Genomic DNA, 16,645 nt, shown 5'->3' with positions numbered 1-16,645 from the left:
CGTTACTATTATTTAGCATTATCACTTCTTCCTAATAAATAAAGCTTCTCCAGTAGCTACTTATTTGTTTAATGATATTTTCAATAACAGACTAACAGTTTATTTCAGACTAACAGTTAATTTAATTTCATTGCTACCGACTAAGAAAAAGACAGCGAAGAAAATTCTAACTGCTCATTCATACAAAACCCTTTTACATTAATGAGATTAAATACAAATTAAGAAAATTAAAGAAAAATAACAAGACTAAACAAGATAAAAAAAAAAGGGAACTTATTTAGGAGAACCCAAGCTTGCGGACGACGCTCAGTGCTGGGACGAAAGCAGCTACTTCGATGAGTCGGGAACTAGGACAAGGCCAGTGATTCTGCTGTACAAAAATCTCCCCCGCGAGAGTCCGGCGTCTCCGAAAAATCCCACAGTAACATTGAAAGTAAGAACACACAGGATCGAGATATCTAGTCCAGGAAACGGTCAAGAAACATCACTGGATCAGCGACATTGAAACACATATAGTTGTTAACAAGTTACACATACAGTTGCTTAACAAGTGACACTCTCAAATTCCCAATGATAAGAAGAATCTGGGAGCATTACTATAAGGACAGCCGAGTAAAATGTGCTCAACAATGGAAAATCCTACGCGCGATCACACAAGAAACAGGATACCAGAAGTCCAAAAATTCGTACCCACTAAACACGACTAAAACCACTATTCCGCGAAATCATTCAAAACAGACTTCTGCGCAAGCGCTACCAAAAAAACTAGTATAGCCAACAGTGGATACCACTTCGCCAAAACTGTTGACATTTTAACGTAACCTCACATTAACCCTTGAAATTTACCGAGAGACATCACGTAATCCAACCCCCGTGCAAGCTAAAGAACAATGTAAAAAGCTTCTAAAACAATCTACGAGTTTCCTGTATTTTGCAGAATAGAATGACACAGCGAAAATCCGCTTCGCTAACCCTTCTAATTTTACACTCCTAATTTATAAATCATTTCCCTATTTAAAAAATTTTCCCATTAAATTTAACAAACAACAATTTAGCATTGAAGCACTTGTTTTCATATCAATATTTTAATGGAAAATGATAAAATAAAACTATTAATCCAAAGACTAAAGAAACAAAATATATTAGCATAATTCCAGTTTCCTTAAATAATTACAATTACGCTTCATACCTTTGCTAACACATTTTTCTACACATGTCATCATTGGTTACACTTTACAATTTTTATTAAATATACTTATTTAACCCTTTGCGGCACTGTGTGCCCTGTCTGGACACACTTACAAATTTCCTTCTATAAGCACAGAAAATTTGAATGAGAAAAGGATTTATAGGTTACTGTACGTTACTCTGAACCTTCTTAATTTATAGTAGATGGCAGCTCAACGCAAACCAGTCCATATATTTTACCCATGTTTAGTTTGTTAAGACCCTCATTTTTCAAAGAAATCTTCCAGATTTTTTAGGGCATAAAAGGAAGTGTTTGAAAAGAAATTTCTCTGTTATTTCTTGGCTGTATACTAATCCCCTTATCCTGTATTAGTTTTAAATGTTTACCTTGAAATCTTGCCTAAAATCGAACGGCGAACCTCAGGTGTTCCCAGAGTGAGCTCACCGAGAAACTAGAACAAATGACAGACTGTATTTCTCCAAATCACACCGGTCAGTTCATTGACAACAGAAAGGTGGGTCCACATCTGTGTTTCATTTCCTGTTTTTTTTTTTTTTTTTTCATGGTGAGGGGACGTTTGTTGTCAACTAACAAATTGTTGGGGGATTTTAACTAATAATAAATAATAATAACTAATTAAAAATTTAACTAATAGAAGATGTGATTTTTTTATTTAAAATTACATAAAACACTCTTAATATTTTTAAACTTCTTATATTTCTTAATTTATTCATTCAGCAATGTATCACATTTCTTCTCTTTCTTAAAATAAATAGAAGTGTCTCAGTACAGCTAACAATGCAAATTACGTCAATATTAAAAAAGAAAATTGTTTTGTTGCCCGCTTTTGATGTTATCATAATTGTTTTCCTTTAATTGCAACTTACTTGCTTCTTTGTTTACATCAGACATTTTTCGTTTCCACTCTTTGAGCCTGTTACCTTTAACTTCTATCCTCATCATCGAATCGCATGTGTCCGTATCTGAATTTTCTTACGTTGTTTTCGTATCAATTATCATTAGAACTATGGAAAAAATTAATGTACCAAAGGTTAAGGGCAAGGAATATCTCTCAAAAATGACTTCCTGTTTAAATTAAACCTTTTATTTCTGTAAGTAGTACTTTTTATTTAAAATTAATTTCACTTAATATTGTGTATTCAAGTACTTTATGGCATTCGTACGTTTTATATACTTCATATACTTCTGAGAAGTTCACTGTTGATTCAGTAGCTAATTTCATGCATCTGCAATCAATCATTTCTAAATGTTTTCCAGCGAGTTTCTTACACAAAACGCAATCGAAGTTTAAAAATAAAGCAGTGTATTTAAACTTGTTTCTACTGGTTCAAAAGGATTTTTTTTAATATTGCAGAACGTTATACTTGCAACTCGAAGCGTAAGAAAATAGAATATACAAATAGAAAATAAACTATAAAAACAATATGAATATTTAAAAAAGAAAAAATTAAATACTTGAAAGCTTTCAATACTAGAGGAATAAAACTCAGCTAATTCTCGCAAATATTATGTTTCGATTAAAAGAAAATCTTAATATGAAAGATCAGAAATTTATTTCTTTGCTTTCAATAACAACAGTTAGTAATGTATTTAAAGAACAACAAAACTGCTGATATTTCTTTGTTTCTTTGGCAAACATATATTCCTAGTAATCCCTAGAAAGTTTTTTTTTTCATGTAATTACACTAAAGTTTGTGAAAATTGCTACACCATGAAGGTACGCAATTAAACCAAACTTACAGGAAATGTAAAGTGAGTTAAGCTATGCAAATTCATATTCTATATTACATTTCATATTCATTGCATTCATTACTTACATTCATATTCATATTCATTGCATTCATTACTTACATTCATATTCATATTCATTGCATTCATTTCATGTAAATTCACATTCAGTATTGCATTTCATATTCTAGTATTTGTTCTAATAAAATGTCATGTAGATGATAAAAGACAAGAACAGCCATCTAATTCGAAGAAAGTTTGCAGAAAGCCAAATTTAAACTCGGATATTGGAGAAAAATGTATATTACTGCAGATAATTTCAGCATTAGATTATTGAGACTGATTTTATAAAACGACATATGTATTATGATGTACATTGCTCGAAATAAAACTATTATGCACATAATGAGGAAATGCATATTTTGTCTTTTCCTTTTTTTATCGGAAAGGAAAAAAAAAATAACATATTGTTCATGACATAAAGATGAATTAAGTGTGATTTCTATGATAAAAGTTAACTTTAATAAAATTAAAAGTGCACTTTACTTTCAAGTAAAATACTGTTTTATCAAGGAAAAACTGAAATATGTTCCCCATCTTGAAGAAAAGATCTGAATATTTCATTTGTATATCGCGGAACTGCAATTAATCATATACTAATGGTGTACACGTAGTTGGGTCTTTAACAGAGACGATCACGAAAATTTCCAAGATGGAAGCAAATAACATTGATCTTAGAAATTAATAAATATCGAATTAGAAGAGCTTATTTTTAAGATTAAAGGGCACATAAATAAACGGACATTTTCTGTAATTAGTAGTATAATAAGTAATCAGTAAAAATGGCATTAATTTCTATGATCTAATATTGTTTCTAAATCGACTGAAAATTTACCTATTTCAAGATTTCAGACACGAAAGTTTTTATCTATACCATTGTTTGCCAATTTGCCCCTATAAGTTCATTTCTCACAGACAGGCAAATAAATCTCATTGGATAATTTATTAAAATTGGAAATTTCTCATTTAGATTCAAAGGTTAAAGTCATTGGCAATTTATACACAGAAGATTTAAAATGCTCCTACCTAAAGATAGAACTTAAAGAATTTCATAAGAATGTTCGTATGTAACGGAAGTGAAGCATTTGCTTGCATAAAATCAAAAGGTTTCTGAGTGAATATGCAGTAGCAAGAGATAAAATACGAAAAGTATCAGCTGTTTGAATAAAACCTTATTTCTTGAAACGTGTTTTCAGTCTGAAAGGAAATCTGTCAGAGAAATAATGTAGACAAATACAGCTGAACATTGATGACATACACTCGTCAAATATGGAACTGAAACACCTGAAAGCAATGCGCGTAGCTGTGTGAAAATAACAGGATCTGTGGCGGGAAAACACATATGCAGATGATTAAAGAAATACACAAAGACACGAAATATTAAACTGTCCATTGAGTATCTAATGTAGTCACCACGGGCAGCTATATTAGCCTCTAAACAGCAAGGCATACTGTCGGTGAGGCTATAATGGTCTCCTGAGATATTATTTACCAATCCGAGTTCACTGCAGCTTTCAGATACTCTACAGTATGCGCCTGCAATGTCCTGTGCACCACATGTCCAATGGCAACCCAAACATGTTCAACGGATGAGGCTGCCTGCCAGAAAGGATATTAGGTCCACTGAGGCTGTTCAGAGTGTGACGAGTGTTATGAAGCCGGGCATTGTCCTGCTGTTATTATGCGCCGGGGACGGCCTGCACAAGTGGCTGAACCACAGGCAATAACAACTTGGGTTGCTTACCGGCCCGATGTTAAACTGCTAATGGCACAAGGTTTTTCCACTGTTCTTTTAAGTTGCAGTAGCTTTAAATATTGTCTGTGGACTTTCCTGCGCAGAAACCGAATTGTTTTTCGTTTATAGACCTTATTCCTGTACATGTGGAAATTAAGGCGTTGTAGAATTACTTTTTCTAAAATCTTACTGATTGAAGGCAGTAAGCTTACAGGCCTATATGATGCCGGGTCTGACGGGTCTTTGCCCTGCTTGTGAAAGAGTGCAATTTCGGTTAGTTTCATGCTTCTAGGGACGTGGCCGAGTCGCCAGCAGGCTCTGCATATTTTTGGAAACAAACCTGGGAATTCTTTGTGAATTTCTTTAACAATAGTATTATCTATGCCATCGGGACCTGGTGCTCTTTTGTCAGCTAAGGCTTTGATGATATTATGAACTTCGTGGTCTGTAGGAAGAGTAATATCTCTGTTGCTGCTTTACCAGCGTTTCCTATTAAACTTCTGCCTTATTTCTGTGTGAATTACTAAATCAAATTTCGTGTTGTCTTTAACAACGATTGTTTCTAGGATAGTGTTTAGCTTCTGTTTTGCTTTTTGCATCTTGTTTTACTTTAGCGGTAAGTTGTAGGGGTTGAAAAACTTTATTGGTGGTTATTTTCTGTAATGTAACATAGGTTGCTTGCTAACGATCTAACAATTTCTGCGCTCTGCGATTTTCTGCTTGTGCTCCGCATAAAGGGTTGGTGAAGTTAAAGTCACCAGCCACTGTGGTATTCTGGAATGTTCGTAGTAAGGCTGGGTTTAGTTCCTGTAGCAGGTATTCAATTTGCATGCTTGGGGGGAAGTAAACGCAAGTGATTGTTATTTTCACGTTGGAGGATTCAATCACGATTGTTACTGTGTAATCTGTCATATGCAGAAGAAATGGACTTAGAGGCCGTTATACAAGATGACGGCCATTCTCGTACTGGAGGCGTAGGATTTACTTGTTGAAGGTTGGCCAAGAAGTTTCCCGTCCCTCAAGTAAGATTCTTGTAAGAGTGCCAGGTCTGCTGCACTGGAGGACACCACCTCCATCAAATTGAGTGTGGCTGCTCTTGCCCTTTGGAGATTGCACTGTAAAATTTTGATGTTGGACCAGTCTCTGTTGTAAACTTTCTCTGTTATTGAGTAGACTCGCTGTCTGATTCGCTCATTCTTGTCTCTAACATGGACACTTCGATGCGCTTCCTGGATGTTGTGTGTCGAAGGTGCTAGCTGTCTTCTAGTTCGCGAGGCTGCAGTTGACACAGTTAATGGTAACTGAGTCCCACTTTTACAGGTGACCTTTGCCACACTTGGAGCAGGCTGTATTCGACTTGCATTAACGTCTAAAGCAGGGATGTCAAACTCATAAGTACACTTTGGCCAAACAAACAAGGTTTAACTTTAGGCGGGCCGAAAAAAAAAAAAAAAAAATCAATATTCATAGAAACGTAGATTTATTTCGAATAATACAATAATAAACATATATATATATTTATTTATATAGAAAAGAACAAGAAAAATTTAATGTTTACGTCCTGATACTTGACATCTCTTCTCTGCTATTATCTTTCCTATTTCGGGAGAAATTTTGTTTGCAGTGATAACTTTCAACGCTGACCCAAGGTGAGCATCATTAATACGGTTTCTAATAGGAGATTTATTACCCTTCATGGCTGAAAATAACTGCTCGTACCGATAAGTACTACCAAACATGGAAATAATTTCATATGCGAATTTTCGAGTATTTTCAAACCTGGTTGGTAAATATTTGTAAAATTCAAGCACGCCCACTTCAATGAATTTTGCTTTCAAATTTGAGTTGCATTGAATCTTGATCACCTCCATTTGCATATGGCTTATTATATATTATTATTTGCCGATATATTGGCCGGGCCGCAAAAATATTCGTTGTGGGCCGTATGCGGCCCGCTGGCCGCGAGTTTGACATCCTTGGTCTAAAGTGCCCAAATTCTTGGCAGTTGTAATACAGTTTCACTTAGAGATATTCTTTGAAATTGCAGGCGCAAAGTCCAATGTAGATTCTTTTCTTTTCTAATAGCTCTTCGGCCCGTTCCCTTGCAACACCGACTAAACAATGGCAGGTGTTATCCTCCTTTGGGTAGGAACGAATAGGGAATATAAACTCTTTCGTGTTACTTGGGAAGAAGTTAGAGAGAGCCTCTATGATATCTCTAGCTGTACTGTCCTGTGGCACTCCAAAGACTATTATGGTGTACGCCTAGGTGGTCTAGGCACTCTTACACTCAACCATCTCGCTGCGCATCCCGCGATTTCCACGGACAACGTGGAAGTAGCAAAATTTCTGCAACTCGCTTTCCCCGTTCAAGGTTTCCTTTCGGCTTTCCTGTGATGTTTAATTGTTTATTTAGATGTGGGCTAACAGATGGCGTTAATTGTCCACATTTCTGCCAAATAAACAGGAATATGTAATGTAGCATTTTGTGCGCGCTTTTCAGAGCTCAAAGCTGCCTGGCAGGAAACGTTTCGCGATTGATATAAGCTATATTCCTGACGATATTTCCGAAACTGGTAGTAGTTCTGACTCTGATTTCAAGTATATTGAAGATAGATATAGCGAAACTGATGAGAAATTCTCGGATTCCTCTGTAGATAGTGATGAATGATTAAGTTTCTATTGGAAACGTTCAACAGTGGTGAAAAATTGATATGCAAAATATTATATTATGCAAATATTTTCATTAATATATATGTTTTACTTTTGTATTTTATAAAATAAATCATAATTTAAGAAATATTAATTTTCAAAATTTTCCTTTTATATCATTATTCTTCAATTTCAGTATTCTGATAACCTTTTTCTATGATCTAATTCTATATTGAAAAAATACCTCTCTTTTACAAAAAATTTTTGTATATTTTAACTGTAAAATATATGAAGATTTGAAATATGTAATAAAAAATACGCAATTTTTAAACCTATTTTGATAAAAAAAGGTACGCAGTGAGGTGGTTAATGAGTTATCTAATTCCGGAATATCACTGATGGCGGCTCTGAGTTGTCCAGTTCTGTCTTCTCTCTACACGTGATGAATAGTTCCTGCGAGCGCGTCGGCCTTACTTGGACGACGTTAATCCCTACTTTGTTAGGCGTAATACTACTCACTAGCTGCTTCTGAACACTTTCAGTAGTGCGACTCGTGTCTTTACTTTTAATAAGGAGCATACGTGGTCAGGAAGCTTTGTGGCTGGAGAAACTTCATTTAGTCTTCTGCGTCTATTAACCCACAACGGTAAAGACTTCGTTTGCTGCTGCTTCTTAATGCTGCTGCCTGTCCCCTGCTTGCTGTACTGGTGAAGTTGCTGCTACTTCCACGGTTGCTGCTACCGATGCTGAGGACTGCCGTTGCAAATTTAAATGTCTTGTTTGTCCCAGAATTTGCCCCTCTTGGTTAGCTATAAGGATCTCTTGCTGTGAGACTAAATTCAGGATCTTACGAATAAAATCCTGTAATTTCTCGTGATCTGCAATCTTAAGCTTCGATCTGACCCTGCACACTGTAAGGTGCTCCCTAATATCCTCCGTAATTGCGTTAATTTTCTCCAGTCTTGAGGCCTTAGACAATGGACTGTCGGGAGTAATCAAGGTAGTAATATCTTTGCCTGAAGTAGAAGAGGTATCGAGTGTCCCCATTAAAAACGGGAAAACAGCACTGCTTAGTACACAGTTGTAGCAAAAACGAAACTCCCTAATCAAAGAAACCTGAAGCTGAATGTACTAAGTGCTGTAGCCAAATATGGCTGCAGGTAAGTGCTGGTACTACTGATATGGAGAGTAGTGGTGAGTGCCGACAGCAGCAATTATTGGAACAAAACAACTATTGTAAGAGCTTATTACTACAGTAAGTTAAATGCTGAGAAACTAACAACAGTAAGTGATTATCTTATATACATACATACATCAAATAAATTAATACATCAAATAAAGGCGGTAAAAATAAATTAATACACAAAAAGCTATGAAACTAGGTACCAAAATATTTAACAATGCGTGCTGAAATGTGCTTGTATTGCGAATTTATCCCGAGACCAGCGAAAGTTACAGAGCGCTGTTATTCGAATTGCACATAATAAACATAATTTAAGTATTTTATATATACACAGAATACACTGAAGTTATGTAAGAAACAAAAGTAAATAGACACACAATAATGAATGATGATTACACTACCTATATGTTGGTACTAACTATCATAAAATTAAATTGGAAAAAGAAGTTGTGCAATATTAGATTGCAACAACAAAATACCTATGCACTATGCTTTAAAAAAAAAAAAAAAAAAAAAAAAAAAAAAAAAAAAAAAAAACAGAAATCGTAAAAACAAGAATTGCAAAAATTAAAAGAAGGGAAATAATAAATAAATAAATAAATAAATAAATAAACAGTCCAAAAATTAGCAGTGAATGTGCTACAGGAAAAGTGCTTATTCATGTGAAAAACTGTATTCAGAAAATGGCCATGACGTGCTACATTAAAAAAGTTATAAATTCTGTATATAAACAGTAGCACGTGAGAAGTTGTACTTGCGCACTCCCAAAGCAGACTTTACTCTGAGATGACCTTTGAAGGTTAGGTTGTTATTGTTGCGGGGGGGGGCGGTTGATCAAGTGAATTTACTCTGCGCCGTTTCTTCCTCAAGGACGAAAAAGGAAGTCAGCTGGGGAAAAATTAAATGCAGATGCGTCAAAGCGTAGGTTTTAATCCTAGTATCCGGTGCACAAGGGATTTGGCGACTTTATGATGAGTAGTAAACGGGACATATACGATGAAAACGGGTTATTTTCGTGTTGGCGATAATTTTCAAAATCGCACCAAGGATGCACCGTATACTAGGATTTTACCAAGCGCAGAAATCAGTTAATGAAATTATAACTATTGTAGCTAAAATTCTAAGATGCACATCAAAATGTAGATAATAGAGTGGCCTACCTTTTTACTGTTATAAGGCTGCAACACTCCCATAGAAGAAGCAATATTAAAAAATTAAACCATGAAAATGGCATTTGTAGAAACACTTTATAAAAACATATAAAAGCACTCACGATGTCACCACAGACTTGAGACTTGTACCGGAAGCAAGTGGAAGGTACCAGTTTACTCTTGGTATGTAGATTGAAGTTGGATGGCTAAAAGGTGCCGAGAAATCCTTTAATATACGAGTAAATTTGCATCTGAGCGGCACTTCACTGAGCTGACGACTCCCCAATTCCGTTTACAATGGTAATCACAAAGACAATGGAGTTAACATTATATTAAATCAAATCTCTGGAACTATTCGGCGTAGCCACGAGTAATTGACACCAAATTGAAGCTCTCGACGAGATCTTTTCGTTGATATAAAAATTATGCACTTTTTCTGTTTAATACAGCGCTTTAACCGAGTAAAACGTGGAGCTCACTTCTGCACGCACATGCGGCTCCCGTGCGACTGTCGTTCACCGTGACTGGAACCGATGCCAAGCGAACAGGTTCAGCGCTTTCACCACTCGGTCGTCTTGTAGCCTCGCAATTTTGGAACTTTTATAAATCGACTTTTTGTTATATTTTTAATGAAATCTATGGGTGTTATATTTTCAACCAGTAATTAACGTAGTCATTATCACATAAAGTGTATTCTGTTTATGACTATTTTGAAATGACTGAAATATGAGATAAGGTTAAGTTAGATTGATTGATGAAGTCAAAGCAACTCGAGGTTTATTCGCCTACAGGAAAGGATGCCTTTGTGGAAGAAATTTTAAGGGAAACTGACTCGTATCCAAGTACACATGAAGGAAAACTACAAAACCTCCCATGCACCCCGCCCATTTGGTCAGAGGCTGCAATGAATATTACCGGTAGAACCCACCAAAAGCCAAGCATTAAAGTCGCTGAAACCTGCTAGTTTGACCTGGGTTCGAATCTAAGCAAAGGGGCTGCCTTCATGGGCGTTTTCATGATTTCCCCCCGTGTAACGTGTATACGACGAAATTTCCCTTAGAATGCTCTCCACGAAAGCATTCCTTCCCTTAAGTGGACAGAATTTTAGTGCCATTTAATGCATAACGAAATAAACCAATCAAACTGAATTATCAGTGCTTACCACTCAGCACTGGTGGGTACTAAGGCGCGAGACATGATTCTACAGTAAAATCATTTCCAGCTTTCTCTCATTGTAACCTAATTTTTCAAGAATTATTATTCGATTTGCATTTCTAGCGACTTGACCCTCCGTCAGTTTGAGGAAAGTCTCTACTCTTGATTTATCTTCAAAATTGTAGATATTTTAAAATTATTTTGAACCTTGATGGCAGCGTTTAAACTTGGAATTATGAAACATTTATATGTTGTGCCGTTTTAAACATAGTTGCCTTCCCTGTTTCTTTTTTCCATCTTCTGTAAAGATTATAATTTGCCAACCGAATATCTTTCTATCTTTTAGAATCTTATCACAGCGTTGGTTTTATAATTTATAATACAAAAGAATTTTCTTTCTTGTTCCATGGCGAGGAAGGATTTTAATTTTCAGTAAATTTTTCTTACGCAGTAAGTAAAGAAATTTTTTGTCTTGCGCGGCAGGATACTCTTAATATCGAAACATTAAATAATTAAAGCTGAACGTATCTTACGTGAGCACATAAACCAAAGTCACCTTTGAGTAGTAGTCCCTTTTTACAACAAAATACTAAAGAGATTTGTAACTCTTTCGATCTTTCAAGTACCTTTTACTAAGAAGTTCTTTGTCATTCAAGGAGCCCTTTAGGCTGTCGCATAATAACTCTCCTCTGCTGTTATGTAGGGAAAGAAATGACAATAAGCATTTCTTCAGCTAACGATAAGGGGAAGGAATTGATTTTTTATTTTCATCACTAAATATGAAAAAAATTGGATTTAGAAAGCGGCAATCACGATTTCTTAAATCTAAAATTTTAACTTGTTAAAACATAACCTTTGTTCGTCTAGTCTCAGTTCTTCGCGCCTGATTCCTTCAATATTCACTGTTTCTTAAAAGTGGTTGCCACTATGCATCATAAAATATGTCTAATAAAAACCATATCACGCACTTTGAAAGCCTTAGCTTTTGTAATTTCTTATAAAAATGTTTTCCAAATATTTTAATTACAACAATGTGTAGCTTGAAAGCCTGAAGAAAAATGCCCCGTTTGAAGCAAAAGTTATATCTGCAAGAGTGTCTTAAAAATTAAGAACATAAATTAGCAGACGAGTAATTTTTTCGCTTTCTTCCTAAATTGGCCTTACTTCATAATGGCAGAGCTCACCTTTTCGTTAATAGCCTAAAAACAGAAAGACAAATGTTAGGACATATGGTTACTTACTCAATTTATTACTTTACGTTATTAGAAATTCAATTTGCCAAATGAAATAGGAGAACCTTTAAGAGGGATTCTTATTTTTTCTTACTCTAAGCATTCCAAAATGAAATATATTTTAAATGTAATACCTTTTCCGTAATCATAAAAGTACCTTTAAGTTGTCAAGCTATTCATTTATTACACTGAAATATTAATACAATAATTCCATGTGCGATAATAAAAAGATCGATTGCCTCATAATTCTAATGTAATGGAACTGCTGACGTAATGGCACTAAACATTTAGGTGATAGCTTTTTCGAAAGCTGAAGATCAGGAAAATTAGTTCTAAGACATTTCTGTGTTTGATTTATACGCTGAACAAATAATTCTAGTATACGTTCAACAAATAACACTTAAGTGTCCTGATACGTTTATTTATCCAGGTATTTGACAAATATTTACTGATAAACTTTCTCCCTCATTCTGGGCAAACAATTCGAAATAACCATCCATCCGGATAACATATAGGTGTTTGCCAATACAGCTTGGGATTCATTTTATACAAACACACTGCAATATCTTTGAAAAGAACATTCACAACTTTAGTATTAGGTAATGTGTTTGTTGAATGTCTATGTGCTAAATATAAATTGGTATTTAACGTTTATGTGTTATAGATACTTGATATTTGCTGTTTTATTAAATATCAAATGCATTAATGTTACTGTTTTAAATATCATCAAATATATTTACACTAACATGCTTTACATAGCACATTTAGGTGCTTTAATGTGATCAAAGAGTTTCGTAAAAAAACCCTTGCAAAATTGATTTTTCAAATGCAGGTAATTGCAACTTGGGACAGAATTAGAGGAATAAATCATGTTTGCTAGGAAATTGCAGATAAAGACCGATTATGAAATATCGTATGAAATAAATAGAAAATTAGAAGGAAGTTGAAAAATTATAATTCTTATGCATTTTAATGGGGTTTATTCATTTTTTCCCTTTATTTAGAATAGACAATGATTGCATAATTTTCAGTGAAACATTTCAATTTCTAAAAATTTTATTTAGTTGCAAGTAAATATATCATATTAAAGGGAAAATTCTCAGTAGCTTATATATTTGAAAATCTTCAACATGCAGCTTCATTTCCATCGACAAAAAAAGTACAGAACAGCAGTGTTCCAATAGGAAAATTATAACTAAAACAATTGAATCAAATATTTCGTATCATCAAGCTAAAATCCATTTTAGCTGAGAAGACCATCGACTCAGTTACCGTGTCATAACGTACAAAGTGCAATGTATTTTATGGAAAATTTATTTTGATATTTCCTACATGTTAAACGAAATTATGAATGCACATTTTTCAACAGGTATCTAAAGTGCCACCAGTCACCGAGGAGTAAAAGGCCGTTAAATACTAGTTAGTAGCTCAGTCCAGGGTTTGGGTTCGGGCAAACGACTGGCTGCATGGCCCTTTTCGTAGATTTTGTTACGTGTAACGCGGATACGAACCAGTTTTCATTAAAATACTTTTACTTTCTGTGTAGTGCTTAATAGCGAAATACAAATAAATAAATAATAAAAAATATGTCTAATATTTTGAACCATAAAGGCTGGAGAGGGTCGTCACCTTTCTGCAGAGAACAACCCAGTGCTCGATATTTTGGAACGAGTGAGTGAGTGAGTGAGTGAGTGATTATGGCGCAAAAACCACAGATGATTATAACGCGCCAAACACAAGATGGGATGATTACAATTGATAACATTAAAATTGAATAAATAAAAACAAGTAGATAAATTTACCAAATCCAGAGGATGAAGTCATATAAACAAAAGTTAAAAGCACACATTAAAATTCAAGACACAGTCTTCAAAACAAATTAGATTTGGTAATAAAAGCCAGTCTCTTTTAAATAATAAAATAAATTACAATTGACCTCTCTTCCGATTAAACGGTCGAGAGGTAAGTCACAGCTATTAAAATATTTCTGACGAAGACTGTTAAAACAGGGACACTCAATTAAAATATGACGAACAGATAGACAAACATTACAATTTGAACAAACAGGCTCATTCTCAGCTTTTAAAAGGTAGTTATGTGTCACTCTGGTGTGACCAATTCTGAGGCGAGTCAAAAGAACTTCCTCCTTACGATTTCTAGTTAATTCCCAATGCTCAATTCTAGGCTTTACATGTCTTAACTTGTTTTGAAGCTGAACATCCCAAAGTTGCTGCCATTTTTTTCGGATCTTCTCTTTGACTTCACAACAGATGTCTCCAAAAGGGATGAGGCGACTGGACAGATCAACAGCACATTTCGCTGTGATATCTGCCAGCTCATTCCCTTTTATTCCCACATGGCCGGGAACCCAGCAGTACAGGATATCATACCCACGACTCGTTAAGTTTATATGTAACTTCAGAATATCCACTATGACTGGATTTTGAGTATGGGAAAAAGTTTCTAATGATTTAAGCGCACTACAAGAGTCTGTATAAACTATAAACTTATTGTGGCAGAGCCTTGAGATGTACAAAAGACTATAATATATCGCAGTTAGTTCGGATGTTAAGACAGAGAAAGCATGGTTCAAGCGTCTGCCCTCCATGTGATCTTCAATTACAAATGCCATTCCGACATGATCTTTTGACTTTGAACCATATGTATAGACTGGAAAATAACTGCTATATTTGTGCCTGTGCTCAGCGAAGAGTTGTCTGTAAATGATCTCGTTAGTGCTTGCCTTCGCATGATGCTTTAAAACATTAAGAAGCTGAATCCGTACATTTTCCTAAGGTGGGATTTCAAAATTCTGTACTGCTTGGGGGCGCATATCAGAGAGGGAAAGTTCCTCAATTGCAGGGCGAACTCTTAAGAGAAAGGTAGCGATATTTTGGAACGTCTAAGTGAGGTGGTGTCACTAATTGCAGTGGTAATGTCTGGTAGATTAATTTTTAGATTTTGGATGGTATATTTCATAAAAGAAAATGCTCAATCTCAAGTACTTGACAATTTTTGGTGGTATTGCTTCCAGTAATGTCTCTTTGTTAAAGCTTGTATTTTTGAAAACACAGTGAACAGTTACATATATTGATTAGATAATCAACGAATTTCGTATCATATTCTGTTCGGTGACAAGAAATTACGACATAGTTACTTTCAACGAAAAGGGCAACTTGCTGTTTCGGTCATCGCATTATCTGTTAAAGAACGTGGTTACAAAACATCTGTTAAAAACAGTTCAAAATTAAACGAAGAAAGAAAATAACGGTCAGAAGAAAACAGACATTATTTGTTTCAAGTAGCAGCTAAATCAAGTAGCATATATAGACTCATTTTCAATTTTTTTTCAATTCTGAGATCTGGAAGATAAACTTCCGACACGTACAGTTTACGGACGTCTTATAATTGTAACGAATTCATGCAAAGTGAAGATTTTGAGTTCATGGTTTCCACTTTTGAAAGACTTAGGACAATTTCAGAATCTGATGAATGCAAAAATCCCAACAACAAGGACCAGTTTACAAAAATAGCATGAATAAAGCTAACGAAGTACAGCGAAACATCCTCAAATAATGAATTACTTGTCATCTTAAAAAGGAACTGAAAAACAATTCTTTCTTTCAGAAATTTAAAAATACTTGACTGATTAAAAGGTGTTAACTCTAAGAGAAGTAAGCAGTCTTTAAAATCGTTCTTGCGAATAATTTTGAGTAGAACTTAAAGAAAATCTTTAAGTCATGCATAAAATATATTAATATTAGACGTTCATTTTAATAATACCTTTCTTGCGACTTACTTTTATAGCACATAGATGCTGAGGTTTGCAAAATTCATAAATGTTACGTCTGAAATCTTTAACATTTTCATCTAACATGATGCATTTAAAAGCTGGTTAAAAGACCTCTGCTTAACACCGCAACTAAACTATTAATGAACTGTTAAGCTGGAACAAAGGCTTTTTTGTCGAACGTAAGAAGCGTTTTGGAATGTGTCCCACAGGACGTGCCTCAAAGTACTCCGTCTTGACAACTTGACAATGATGGATTACAAGCCAAATACACGGGACTGCTATATAACGCATAATCCTTCGGTTACAGAGCGTTTAAACTGAATAGGAATTAATATTCTAGCTATCAAACACATACGACAAACAGGTCGTTAATAATGTACTGGACTAAAATATAAAATTTAATTTGAATTTATATCTATGCAGCTCTACCGAAACAATGAAACCAGAATGAAAGAAGCTTAAAATCTGAAAAAGGGGGTAGATAAATTACATCATAAATATAATAAACATAAAACATGAGTAGACGCATACATGTATGTGTACGGTACAAGAAAGACCGGCAAACAACACTCATAAAGCCACAGGAAAATATCATTAAATTCAAATGAAGTTTATCCTTTAAAATGAGCGCTAGAAATATGTAGATCCATTTACACGTGCATTATTGTATTTTCCGATAAAAGTACTGTGGGATGTTTTGGAGACACGAAGCAGTTTGGAAAACTAGCAACCAACTTGAAAAGTTA

At 34.7% G+C, this 16,645-nt stretch overlaps 1 long non-coding RNA gene across 1 annotated transcript in view; it reads right to left on the bottom strand.

Annotated features, from left to right (window-relative positions):
* The window catches only part of LOC118194113 (uncharacterized), a 122,702-nt gene extending 112,452 nt beyond the window's left edge, over positions 1-10,250 (bottom strand). The window contains exon 1 of the long non-coding RNA XR_004759049.2: positions 9,842-10,250. This is a non-coding gene — a long non-coding RNA (uncharacterized LOC118194113). The remainder of the gene's footprint in view (positions 1-9,841) is intronic.
* Between the last annotated feature and the right edge of the window lie 6,395 nt (positions 10,251-16,645).

The sequence above is a fragment of the Stegodyphus dumicola genome, chromosome X1 (assembly GCF_044657685.1).
Source record: "Stegodyphus dumicola isolate Sdum_Otavi_A_Nest chromosome X1, ASM4465768v1".
Classification (NCBI taxonomy): domain Eukaryota; kingdom Metazoa; phylum Arthropoda; class Arachnida; order Araneae; family Eresidae; genus Stegodyphus; species Stegodyphus dumicola.
Note: the sequence above shows the minus strand (reverse complement) of the source record. Positions and strands in the feature narration are given on the sequence as shown.